At 35.6% G+C, this 13,164-nt stretch overlaps 1 protein-coding gene across 6 annotated transcripts in view; it reads left to right on the top strand.

Moving 5' to 3' along the window:
* The window catches only part of MAGI2 (membrane associated guanylate kinase, WW and PDZ domain containing 2), a 1,459,815-nt gene that overhangs the window by 840,129 nt on the left and 606,522 nt on the right, over positions 1–13,164 (top strand). The window lies entirely within an intron of this gene.

The following is a 13,164-nucleotide window of genomic DNA, read 5'->3' as shown; positions in this document are numbered from 1 at the left end:
CGTTTAGATGATTGCACTAACCAATTTGGATAACATGTGTATACATCTAGCTTATATCTAATGAAAGTATATATCTTCATATATAATATAATGAAATTTTAACATAACAAAAAGTAGAAAATATTTCATTCCTACTTCACAGTTATAAAGTATATGTATACATACTATTAGGTCCAAAGATTAATTTGGTTTTATTGAACTGCATTTAATAGTGAGTGATATTAGAAACAAAATTCATAATATATAGTTTGCTGCTTAGCCTATCATACGTGTGAAATTCACCAAACATCATCAAATAAGCTGGGTTTTTCATGTTAACAGTTTGGTCTTCTACTTCCTCCTCAGTTGACAGTGATGTGTCTCTTAATGGAAAGGATACTTCTGAGAAATGCATGGTTAGGCTATTTCATCATTGAGTGAATAGCATAGAGTATACCTACACAAACCTAGATGGTACAGCCTGCCACATCCTAGGCTATGTACTGTAATCTGTTGTTTCCAGTCTACAAACCTGTATGGCATGTTACCATACTGAATACTGTAGGTAATTGTAACTCAGTGGTAAGCATTTGTTTGTCTAAACATACCTAATCATAGAAAAGGTTAAGTTAAAAATATGGTATAAAAGATTAAAACAGCATAGCTATATAAGGTACTTAACAATGAATGGAGCTTGCAGGACTGTAAGTCTCTCTGGGTGAGTCTATGAGTGAGTAAGTGATGAGTGAATGTGAAGTCTAGGAAATTACTACTCACTTCTGTAGACTTTATAGCATTGTACACTTAGGCTACATTAAATGTATTTTAAAATATTTTTTCTTCAATAATAAATTAACCTTAGCTTACTGTAACTTTTTACTTTATAAGCTTTTATTTTTTAAACTTATTGACTCTCTTGTTGTAACACTGGGTTTCAAACACAAACACATTGTATAGCTGTACAAAAATATTTTTCTTTCTTTGTATCCTTATTCTATAAGCTTTTTTCTATTTAAAATTGTCTTAACTTTTTAAACTTTTTTGTTAAAAACTAAGATGCAACCACACACATAAGGCTATGCCTACACAGGGTCAGGATCATCAATATCACTGTCTTCTGTCTTACATCTTGGCCCACTAGTATGTCTTCAGGGGCAGTAACAGGCATGGAGCTGTCATCTCCTATGATAACAAAGTCTTCTGGAATACCTCCTAAGGACCTGCCCTAGGCTGTTTAACAGTTAATGTTTTTTTAATAAGCAGAAGGAATACACTTTCAAATAACAATAAAAAGTAAAATACAGTAATTAAGTCAGTAATATAGTCATTTATTATCATTAGCAAGTATTATGTGCTGTACATAACTGCATGTGCTATACTTTTTTTTTCCTTCTTCAACTTTTAAGTTACATAGGTAAGTATGTGCCATAGTGGTTTGCTGCACATATCATCCCATCACCTAGGTATGAAGCACAGCATCCATTAGCTGTTCTTTCTGATGCTCTCCCTCTTCTCAGTGCCCCCCGAAAGGCCCCCAGTATGTGTTGTTTCCTCCCCATGTGTCCTTGTGTCCATGTGTTCTCATCAATCAACTCCCACTTATAAGTGAGAGCATGCATTGTTTGGTTTTCTGTTCTTGCACTAGTTTGCTGAGAATAATGGTTTCCAACTCCATCCATGTCCCTGGAAAGGACATTATCTCGTTTCTTTTTATGGCTGCATAGTATTCCACGGTATATATGTACCACATTTTCTTTATCCAGTCTTTCATTAGCCATTCAGAATATAGGCATGGGTAAAGATTTCATGATCGAAACACCAAAAGCAATTGCAACAAAAGCAAAAATTGACAAATGGGATCTAATTAAAGTAAATAACTTCTGCACAGCAAAAGCAGCTATCATCAGAGTGAACAGACAACCTACAGAATGGGAGAAAATGTTTGCAATCTATCCATCTGACAAAGATCTAATATCCAGAGTCTACAAGGAACTTAAACAAATTTACAAGAAAAAATAACCCCATTAAAAAGTGGGCAAATGACATGAACACTCTTTTAAGGAGACATACATGTGCCCACAAACATATGAAAAATCTCAGCCTCACTGATCATTACAGAAATGCAAGTTGAAAGCACAATTGAGATACCATCTCAAACATTAGAATGGCTATTAAATTGTCAAAAAACAACAGATGCTGGTGAGTTTGCTGTACTTTTATACAACGGGTAGAATGGTAGATTTGGCTATACTAACATCTCCACAAACACATGAGTAATGCATTGCACTATGATGTTACAAGGGCTGCAGTGTCACTGGGCAGTAAGAATTTTTCAGTTCCATCACAATTTTATGGGAACACCGAGATATATGTGGTCTGTCAGTGACCAAAATGTCATTAGACAGTGCATGACTGTTCTTAGTTACATAGTTTAGTGGACTGTAGTTACTAAGACCTCAGTAGTTTGAAGTTGTTAAAGTATTAAAATCTCTTCCATTACTTACATTTTTTTTTTTTTTTTTTTTTTGAGACAGAGTCTCACTCTGTCACTAGGTTGGAGTGCAGTGGCGCAATCTCAGCTCACTGCAACCTCCACCTCCCAGGTTCAAGTGATTCTCCTGCTTCAGCCTCCCGAGTAGCTGGGATCATAGGCGTGCACCACCACGCCCAGCTAATTTTTGTATTTTTAGTAGAGATAAGGTTTTACCATGTTGGCCAGGATAGTGCTGATCTTTTGACCTCGTGATCTGCCCGCCTCAGCCTCCCAAAGTGCTGTGATTACAGGCATGAGCCACCATGCCTGGCCCCATTTCTAAGGCAATCTAGGCAGAGACATTTGCCTAAATTGTGACTGAGACATTTAATTGCTTCCTGCCACATTTACAGGAAATAGGCAAAAATACCCAGGAAAAGGAAATGGTTTTATGCATTGTTGCTGTATCTTCTTCATATTGTCAAAAGTAAAAGATAGTAGAGATTGATTTAAAACATTTTAAATAAAGAAGTTGTGTTGCTGGGCATGGTGGCTCACATCTGTAATCTTAGCACTTTGGGAGACTAAGGCAGCCAGATCACCTGAGGTCAGGAGTTTGAGACCAGCCTGCAACATGGTGGAGCCCCGTTTCTACTAAAAATAAAAATTAGCTGGGTGTGGAGGCACATGCCTGTAATCCCAGCTACTCAAGAGGCTGAGGCAGGAGAATTGCTTGAAACTGGGAGATGGAGGTTGCAGTGAGCCAAGATTGTGCCATTGCACTCCAGCCTGGGTGACAGAGCAAGACTCCATCTCAAAAAAAAAAAAAGAAGTTGTGTTGATAATCTAAAGCTGCCTTAAACTATATATGAAAATTAACTCTGTAAACCATAGAAAATAATTTTATTAAAGATGTTAGATTAAATAATACATTTTACAGAATATTTTCCTATGGGCTTTGTGACATTATTTAGCAACAGTTGTTAGTTTGCATGCCATTTATTAATAACATATCATACTTTATAACCTTATTTAAATATCATTTATGTAAGAATGAACCAATGTCTTAACATATGGGATCATTAAAAAAGTAGCATGATTAACAATATGACTTTTTGTTTATAAAAATAAAGACTGTATAAACTCATTTTATATAAGCTGAAAAATTAAGTCAAATGTTAATTGTAAATTTCCATTGTTCTCATGATCCACTAGATGTCATGTCATTTAATATCAATATTTTAAAATATAGCTCAAACTTGAGGTTCCAATTCACTTTTGAAAGTAACGTCCTGAAACTGTATGAACATAACTAAGTTTTGTGAGCCAGAATGAGTTACCTTGAATCTTCTTCAGACACCTTTTCAGTAATGATAGTTTCGTTTGCTGGGTTTGGTGCCAACTTAATTAGCCTAGTGTACATAGAACTGATTATGGGAGAGTAAGGCTGACTCTCATGTAATACTTTGCCAATTATATCAATACCGTTGCTTACAAATACACATTGTATACGCGGATAAATAAGAATCTCTTTTCTCAGGTCATATAATGACACCTAGGGAACAACTCAAACCTCAGGAGCTTCAGATTTTCCTGTGATTACAGATGAAGAACCAACAAAATTCACCTTCTAATTCAAATTGCTGCATTTCTTCAGTATTAGCCATAAGCTTAGACCTAGGGCTACCACTTAATGTGGTTTTGGGGGTTTTGTTTTTGTTTTGTCAGGGAAAGCTAAGGAATGTCTTTTACACTGTTGGTGCTTTCAGAATATACCGAATTATGTGCTGCTCAACTAGACAAAGACTTGAGATCTTTTATGTTGAAAAACCTAGCAATTAATAGTTTCTTTAATAAAAAGCGTCATTTGTTTAAATTACACATTCTCCCTTCTTCAATGTTTAGGTCATTGCTGTGTTTCTTCCTTTGCAGTCTCATGCCTTCGGAGTATTGTTTAGAGCTCTTGGTCAGAACAGAAAATTCCTCTCTGATGTTCTGTGAATACACCAAAGAAAGTAAGAAGGAATTGAGTTACTCTCAGCCTTAAGGTTACAGACCTTCTTTTAACTATGTGGGGTCCATAAGACTGAAAAGGGCTCCCAGAATCTAACCCAAAAACCAGAGCAGCAAGACTGCTGTTGTAACTGGAGATAGGGCCATAACCCCTGTTTCTTCTTGCTCATCTGAAATGCTTCCAAAATTGGTGCAGTTATTATCAGGGATATTAGGAACTACTTCATCTTTTTTCAATTCACAAAAATCAAGAGAGTCCTTTATAAAATGTCTAGTTTAAGCTGCTCATCATAGAGAAAACCAATTTTTTTGGTGTTTCTATGCTTCCTCCTCACCACTGGGTTTTAGGACAGGGAACAGTCACCTAAAAAGTAGTTAGGAGGAGAAAGTATATTTTAAAGTATTTTTATATGTGTGCATTTTTGTTTCATTGCTAATTATTCTCCTTTTAATCCTGGTGGATAGATGTGACTAAAGCATAGTTTATCCTTTGGTTAGAGATCAGATAGATTGTCCCAATTTGTAGTCCTGCCTTTTAAGCCTTTTAAGAAATTGACTTAAAGTCCTTGCTCCAAAGGAGCAATTCTGTTACTTCCTGGAGCCTTAAGGGAAGGGCTTAATGTGCTTTAGTTACCATCTATAGCTTTGCCACATGGCTGTAGGCAGGGTTTTAGTTGATTCTTAAAGCTTTTCTTCTGCTTCCATCCCCATTCATAATGCCTTATCTGAATTTTATATAGAACACCTGAGGAATGGCCTTGCATGTGATGTGCCCAGGGGACTTGGCCATGATAGTAACCATTGGTGTTCATAAAGGGACTATTTTCTATGACTTGGATGATTTCATCCTCACCATTTTTGTATTGAATCAGGATTGAAATTTAGTGGATGAATTTTATTGTTAATAAATTATTAATAATCCATTATTGATTAATAAGGCCTACTGATGAGTCTGACAAAATCTCAAGTAACATAAAACCATGAACCTTCATGTTAGGATGGAAGGTGTTGGCTTCTTATGAAACACAGACCACAGAACTTTTTAGATTAATGCACATAATTCCCTTGGAGGTAGGTCACCTACAGGTAAAAGTGAGGTGCCAAGAAGTGGAATGAATAGTAAGTATGGCACTCTAAGTTAAGTACTCCAAGTACCTGGAAGGAAGGTCGTTCTTTGGGAACTGTCCGAAGTGCTGAATTAACCAGGACTCTTAATCAGCGAATCCTGCCTGACCTAACTTCTTCCAGGTGTCTGTGATTTTACATTCGTGTTTTCACTCGTCACTTACAGCAGTTGTCTGCCTCAACCAGTGTTCTGAATGTCATCGTTAACCAAACCTGAGTCCCCTGATCTGTTCCTGGACTGATTTCATTCTCCTACTGGGATAATCCATAGCTATGTTCCAGAACAGCACTTCTGTGGTAACGTCTGCTACCATATTAAGCTGTTTTGTTTTTAAAATAAAACAAAGCTACTTTTCTATCTATTGAAAAGGTCATCGATCCTAGAGTTAGATGTTTTCTTTAAATTAACATAAGTTTAATTGTAATATTGTCTCAATTTTTAAAAGGATCAAATTAAGACCAGCAAGTTTTGTGGGCCTTTGACAGAATACAGTACAAATATGGTATTTCCCTCCTCTTAATGTTGTGGTTTCTTACCGTCATGGACTCTAGTATACACATAGACATGTGTCTACTACAGACATCACACCAGTTTCTTGAGCAATTTTATTAAGAGGACTGTGAATTTCAAGTTTTCTCATAACTATACATAAAGGAGTGCTGTACTTCATGATGTAGCACATAAAATGCTATAGAAATTTAAGTATTAAGTACAAATAATTTTCAAGGAAATTAAGCTAACCCTTTCTATGGTGAGAGAAGATGTATAATGAATTCTCCACACATCTATTTCATTTTACTAACTAAAATTAGCTTTCAGTTTTATCATGGCTTGATATATTTATTGTTGAAATTTTTAATCTAAAATTTTGAATCTGCAATCAAGATAGCACTGGGTGATAAAGAGATACTCATAAAAGAGATGGCTATTGGCACCACAGATCATCCTGAGCAAAACCATCCTTCTATCAGTTCGTTTCTATCCACTGAAATATAAACAATATTTATTGAAAAACATATCAATGCTTAAATTGATGCAAACAATTTTGTCATTTTAGAAAACCAAAATGAAGGAAGGTTTATTTTTTCCCTTTACACACTATTCCAAGAGGAATTTTTTGCTGTGTAAGTAATAACCTTCATAACAGCAGTAGATTCTTGGCGCTTACAGTTAAAAGGTTACAGCTGTTTTTTACATATCCAGGTTATAGCATTTTTTTTTCTTTTGATTCCTGCTTCTGGCAATATTTCTATTGTGGAAGATTCTAGGCCATGCATTTGGGTGTACTTTTTAGGAACACTGACCATTGACACATAAAGCTCACTGAATGCTTATTTGACCAGTAAAGGAAAATACAGTCAGTGAAGTTTTACAACACTTTAAGGTCTTATAATGCCAGATTTTTTTCTGGTAAGTGATTCAGTTTGTGTTCAGAGTTATTGACGGATAGTGTATTATTTTTGCATGCTATGTTTGTCCAATGTAAGACCCTAAGAATGGAAGTGTCACTGTCTTCTACAATGAAATACAATTTTTTTTTTAGTTTAGGAATTTTTTGAGCCCAGCTTTTTTGAAATATGCAATGCAAAGGCTTACTTCTAAGCACTTTTTTCTCCTCAAAGAGACTAGAAGGACTGACATAGCAATTAATGAATTTAATATTATATAAATTACATAAAATTATTAACCTAAGGACTAATATCAGAGAAAATGAAGGGACTCGCTCTGACACCTTAACTACAATATTAACCTGTTTACTGTTTATTCTATAAGTTTTTGTTCCATTGTAGCTAAAGGAAATATAATTAAAATAATGTCAATATTCATGGGCATAGGACTCAATTCTTTGACTCTCTCACAATTCATAATATTATTAGGTAAAGCCTAAGGCTCAGAAACTGTGGTGTTCAGAGTTTAATTCATTTTTCTCACAGTCTTATCTTTAATTACAATGATTTTCTAACTCTTGTACACATCTCCTAGGGATTTTTTGTGTGTGTTTTGTTTTACTTTTAATGGGCCAATAATAATTGTGTGTATTTATGGGATACAATGTGATGTTTCAAAATGTGGCATATGGAATGATCAAGTCAGGCTAATTAACATATCTAGCACTTCACTATTTATTGTTTCCTCACAACGAGAACATTTGAAATTCATTTTTTAGCTATTTTGGAATATACAATACATGATGACTGACTATAGTCACCATGCTGTTTAGTAGATCACCAGAACCAATTCCTCCTTCTGACTGAAACTTTGTACCCTTTGACCAACATTTCCCCTTTATCTGTCCACCCTTTCTCCTTCATAGCTTCTGGTAATCACTCTACTCTCTACTTTTATGAGTTTAACTTTTTATGATTCCAGATCTAAGTGAGATTATATAGTATTTGTCTCTCTGTGCCTGGCTTAAATCACTCAATATAAAGTCTTCTAGGGCCATCCATGTTGTTGCAAATGACAGAATTTTCTGCTTTTTAAAGGCTGAATAATCTTCCACTGTATATACACACCACAATTTAAAAATCTGTTATCTAATGGTTGACACTTCAGTTGTCTCCATTTTAATCTGAAACACACTGAAAATTCACCCAGAAAAAAATCATATTCTTTGAGTGGGAAGAAGAAAAATCATGACTTCAAAAATTTTACTTATATTTCTCCCTACTGCTTTAACAAACAGAACATGTTTACCCTGACTAATTAGGTGCATATTTTCAAACCCTCTGAGATGTTTTTCTGAGTGGACAAAAATTGGATAACAAAACTGATAATAAATATTTTATAATTTAATGTGTGTATTGCTGCAGCTGTGAATATATGTTGTAATATATTCACTAGATCTGACAACCCCATGACTTTCAAAGACAGTAAATTTACTCACTCTATAAGAGGCACACAAGAGAGTCTTGATGAAATTGATTACAACCATTTTCAACCTAAGAGTCCATGTTTCTCTGAAATAATATCCTCATAGTCATGAGGAGTGGCTCTTGCATGTCAAGTCTTGGTTCTAACACATAGACTTTAATAAAGCAAATATTTTATTTACCCTAGTCTTTCTCAATGGTGCCCTAATGTGGTGACAAAGCTTTCTCAGAGACTTGTTCTATGCATCAGTGATTTGAAAGCTATAACCTGATGTCCTACTGTATTAAAGTCATTTTTGTATCTGAATTTAAAATCTGAAAAAGAAAACCTCAGACATTCTTTCCTTCTATCTTCTATATTCCTAATCTCGGGGACAACGGAGAATAAAATCTAGTTGACCTCAGGTCTGTTATTTCTCTCAGGGGAAATAGAAATCATCCAAATTGGAAAAACCGATGCCTTAATTTTTATTGCTAAGTAACTACTTTATTTGAAGAAATCATTGATCTCCAACCAAGTTACAATAGCTGTAGATGGTTTTATGAATTATTTTATAAACTGCAACTTTTATTCAGACTGTGCACAAAAAATATCTAAAATTTTCAGGCCTCTATTGATCATGCTCTCAACAGAAATACTGAGTGTCTTGATTAAAATTTATAAACTAATATTTGTCAGAATACTCTGCCGCCTATGTTTAAAAGCAATAATGTTACAGAATATTTACACTGTATGAAAGCTCCTCCTTATTAAAGGCCTGGAAACCCTCATTATTATGGCAAATCATTCATAACACTAGATTGAAACTTAGTATCAATCCCTCCTTGACTATAATTAGTTCTCTTAGATTCATTATAGGTTGTATCTACACGTAGCAACCAGATAAAATCAGGATCAGTTGTCCACATATCATGGCTGTAGGGAACTGTTTCCATGAAAGGGAATTCTTAAACACTCTACAAATATTTACAGGCACACACCACCACAACCAGCTGATTTTTTGTATTTTTAGTAGAGACGGGGTTTCACCATGTTGGCGGGGCCAGTTTTCATTTTCCTGGACTACTTTTCTTTCTAATATCCACCTGTTCCTTTTTGTCACTTTATGATATTCTTCAAAGAATCAGGTCTTCAGGGAGCTTCTGTCTGACCACGTTATCCAAAACTGGACTTGTTCTTATTTTCTGTTCCCTTCCCATTACTTTTTATTGCACATATAACTGACCATTTATTCTATATCCATATGTTTATTTATTATCAGTATACCTCACTAGAAAGTAAACTCAGAATGTCAGAAAATTTGTTTGAATCACTGCTCATTTTCAAGCTTAAGAATAATCTCTGGCACCTAAGCAGTGCTCAGTAAAGGGGGGTGGAATGAATGGATGAATACCTGAGTTTCTTTCTCAGACCCAACAATGGTAACCCTCTACCCTTACATAGAGATTCAGCCTTACCCAAGACTCTGGGACATATCTACCCCCTAGTTCAAAATGCTCTAGGCCAATAGTTTGAAGCTACAGTATCCTTTTGGCCCTAGAATCTTGTCCTGAGTTAATCTTGTATCATAACTGTGATAATTTTGTTATCTTAATTCTCATGATTAATATTGTGAGTCTCTGTTTCTGTCATACTTGTTTCCCTCTCACTTTATCTGGGATGTCATTCTTATCTTGCTATAGCCATTCCCATAGTCTGGTTTTCCCTGTACTAATTCACAGTGTCTCAAATCACTCACATTAAAAGCAGTACATTTGGTCAACAAAACTATACCCTCAATCACTTCCTACACACGCATGCGCACGTGTGCGCATGTACACACACACACACACACACACACACACCCCAAAGTTCTATGGCTTTTACTACCTATCAATTAATGATAATTACCCTTCGCTAAAATTTCTTTGTTCATGTTCTCTTTATTGTTCCCCCCAAATATTCCAAAGACTTCCTTGATTTCCCTGCCTTCATTATAGAATGTCAGTGGAAAGTTAGAGAAAGTGCTGAGGTTAAACCTATGAAAGAGGTATAAAGGTCCTGGGATATGCTGGAAAATATACAAATTCCAAAACTTATTTTAAACAAAGGAACTACAATGTATGTTTTCTCATTAAAGAAATGTAAAGGCTTTGTAAATATGTGGACGTGTGAATGTAAATCTTGGAATATATTAGATAATCACTAACATTTTCTGGCTGCTTTTTGATAAACTATAAGGGAGGTTAGGTTTGTTTATTACTCCTTTATTCTTAGGAGAAATAGTGGAAAAACTGACAATAAAATTGTATCAATTAGTAATTGTTCCCTACTAAGATTTCTACCCTCACCTTACCCTTCTCTTCTTTCCTTTTACATTAGAGTGATTTTAAATTATTTTATAAGATGTTAAAGTTTGCTTCCTTTTGCTGATTAATAGATAAAACTACAAACCTGAAAATGCATATTTTAAATATGAATACTAATAGTAACACAAATTAATACAACCTGTGCAGTCAATAAACAAAAAGTTTTAAACAATATACAATAGGCCCAAAATGACATAACCCTGACAATGATGGGTAAATAAAAGGAACAGATTTGAGTTAAAATTTTTCAGTGAGTTTTCTTTCTTATTATCTCCTACCTCTATGCCATATGTAAACATACTACAGCCAGGGGCATCCATTTGGCAAGAAAAACCTGCCCTTTGGCACTGGGATCAGGCATTGGTGGGTGCCATTCCCCAAAGGGATCTGTTCTTTTGGCTGGTCCATAGGAACAGAAAGGTTTCTCCATTCCACGTCCCTCAGGATTATTTCCAGGAGGATTAAATACTTCCTGTTTCTGCCCCTGCTCTTTAAGGATGAGAGTAAATGGTCTCCATGGAATTTCCAGAGAAAAATGTTTTTATGCAGCTATCTGGTTTCCCTGAAGTTGAAACAAGTGTTATTATACCTGGGATGAAATGTAACGCTTTGCAACAAGGGCAGTTGCTAGCATTTCTACCTTCAGGGATATCTAGGAATGCTAATTTTCAAAGAGCATATACAGGTTAGATAATTTTAACTACTCTTCTCCCTTCTCCCCATTCCCCTTTAATTTGATAGGGGTCTCGTTTATGATAAAATGGAGCAGTAAATAATTAAAAGAAAATGTGTATAACGGTGTACACAGGTTAGGGAGATGTGGGGATGGCGACTCCTGGAGACAGGCACATTGACAGCCTGACAGTGAAGGACAGAGGGAAAGTACAGAAAGTTGACAGAGGAATGCAAAAACTGAGGCATCCAGGATCATCATTGCAGTGAGAGTGCTTATCAGTCTGGCAGATAAAATCAAAATATTGCAATCCAGCATAGCTATTGATTCTCCTAATAATGACCCTGTTATCCAGAAAAGGTTAAATTGTATGCATAAGGTAACATTTAAGAAATATTTCCTTCAAAGGTAATTAAGATTCCAGAGTTTGGACTTCTGAAAGGGAAAGGCTAGAATATTCACCTAAATAGAATACTACATTCCTTGATAATGCCAGACAAATGTAATGCAACTCTTGGTATAAAATATTTTAACTATCTTCTATTTGGGGACAATTTATTATATACAAATTTATATTCAAATTAAGATTTAACTAAATTGTCTCAATTATCTTAGAGGTACATTACATAAATGCAAACAAACCTGAACATATTCTTACATGCCTAAAACATTCTAAGTATATGTAAATATACTTTTAAAAAGTGACTAGAGGCCGGGCGCGGTGGCTCACGCCTGTAATCCCAGCACTTTGGGAGGCCGAGGCGGGTGGATCACGAGGTCAAGAGATCGAGATCATCCTGGTCAACATGGTGAAACCCCGTCTCTACTAATACAAAAAATTAGCTGGGCATGGTGGCGCGTGCCTGTAATCCCAGCTACTCAGGAGGCTGAGGCCGGAGAATTGCCTGAACCCAGGAGGCGGAGGTTGCGGTGAGCCGAGATCGCGCCATTGCACTCCAGCCTGGGTAACAAGAGCGAAACTCCGTCTCAAAAAAAAAAAAAAAGTGACTAGATATTTTACAATTATAATAAAGTTAGAAACTGCATATTCTTTTGCCCCAATAATTTTTTTTGAAGTCAGAAATTTTATATGTGACATATTTGTAAAGCAACTAATGAATGTGATGGATTTAAAATAGATGTGTAAAACTATGGTATGTTACTTAAAATTGATGTATTAATAAAATGCAAATTTACAAGTTTATTTTTTTTTAATCTCAGCATAATAGTATATGGAAATGTTTTCTTTTATTTCTTTTCTTTTCTTTTCACTTTTGGGGCACTTAACCTTTCCCTCAGGGTTCTAAGGAGTAAAAGCTGCAGGACACTTGCTTCAAAGCCCATTGTTATACTTGGCAAGAAAATGATACATTACCATCTTGGTTTATTTTCCTGAGAAGCCCACATTCACAGTTTGTTGTATATACTCATCTTTTTTGAGATGGGGTCTTACTCTGTAACCCAGGCTGAAGTGCAGTGGTGCGATCTTGCCTCACTGCAACCTCTGTCTCCCAGGTTCAAGCAATTTTCCTAGTTCAGCCTCCCAAGTAGCTGGGATTACAGGCATGAGCCACTACACCCAGCTGATTTTTTGTATTTTTAGTAGAGACAGGGTTTCACCATGTTGGCCAGGCTGGTTTTCAACTCCCTACCTCAAGTGATCCAACCACCTCAGCCT

Source organism: Aotus nancymaae, unplaced genomic scaffold (genome assembly GCF_030222135.1).
Source record: "Aotus nancymaae isolate 86718 unplaced genomic scaffold, 86718_ANA_hifiasm-v0.15.2.pri h1tg000002l, whole genome shotgun sequence".
Taxonomy (NCBI): Eukaryota; Metazoa; Chordata; class Mammalia; order Primates; family Aotidae; genus Aotus; species Aotus nancymaae.
Note: the sequence above shows the minus strand (reverse complement) of the source record. Positions and strands in the feature narration are given on the sequence as shown.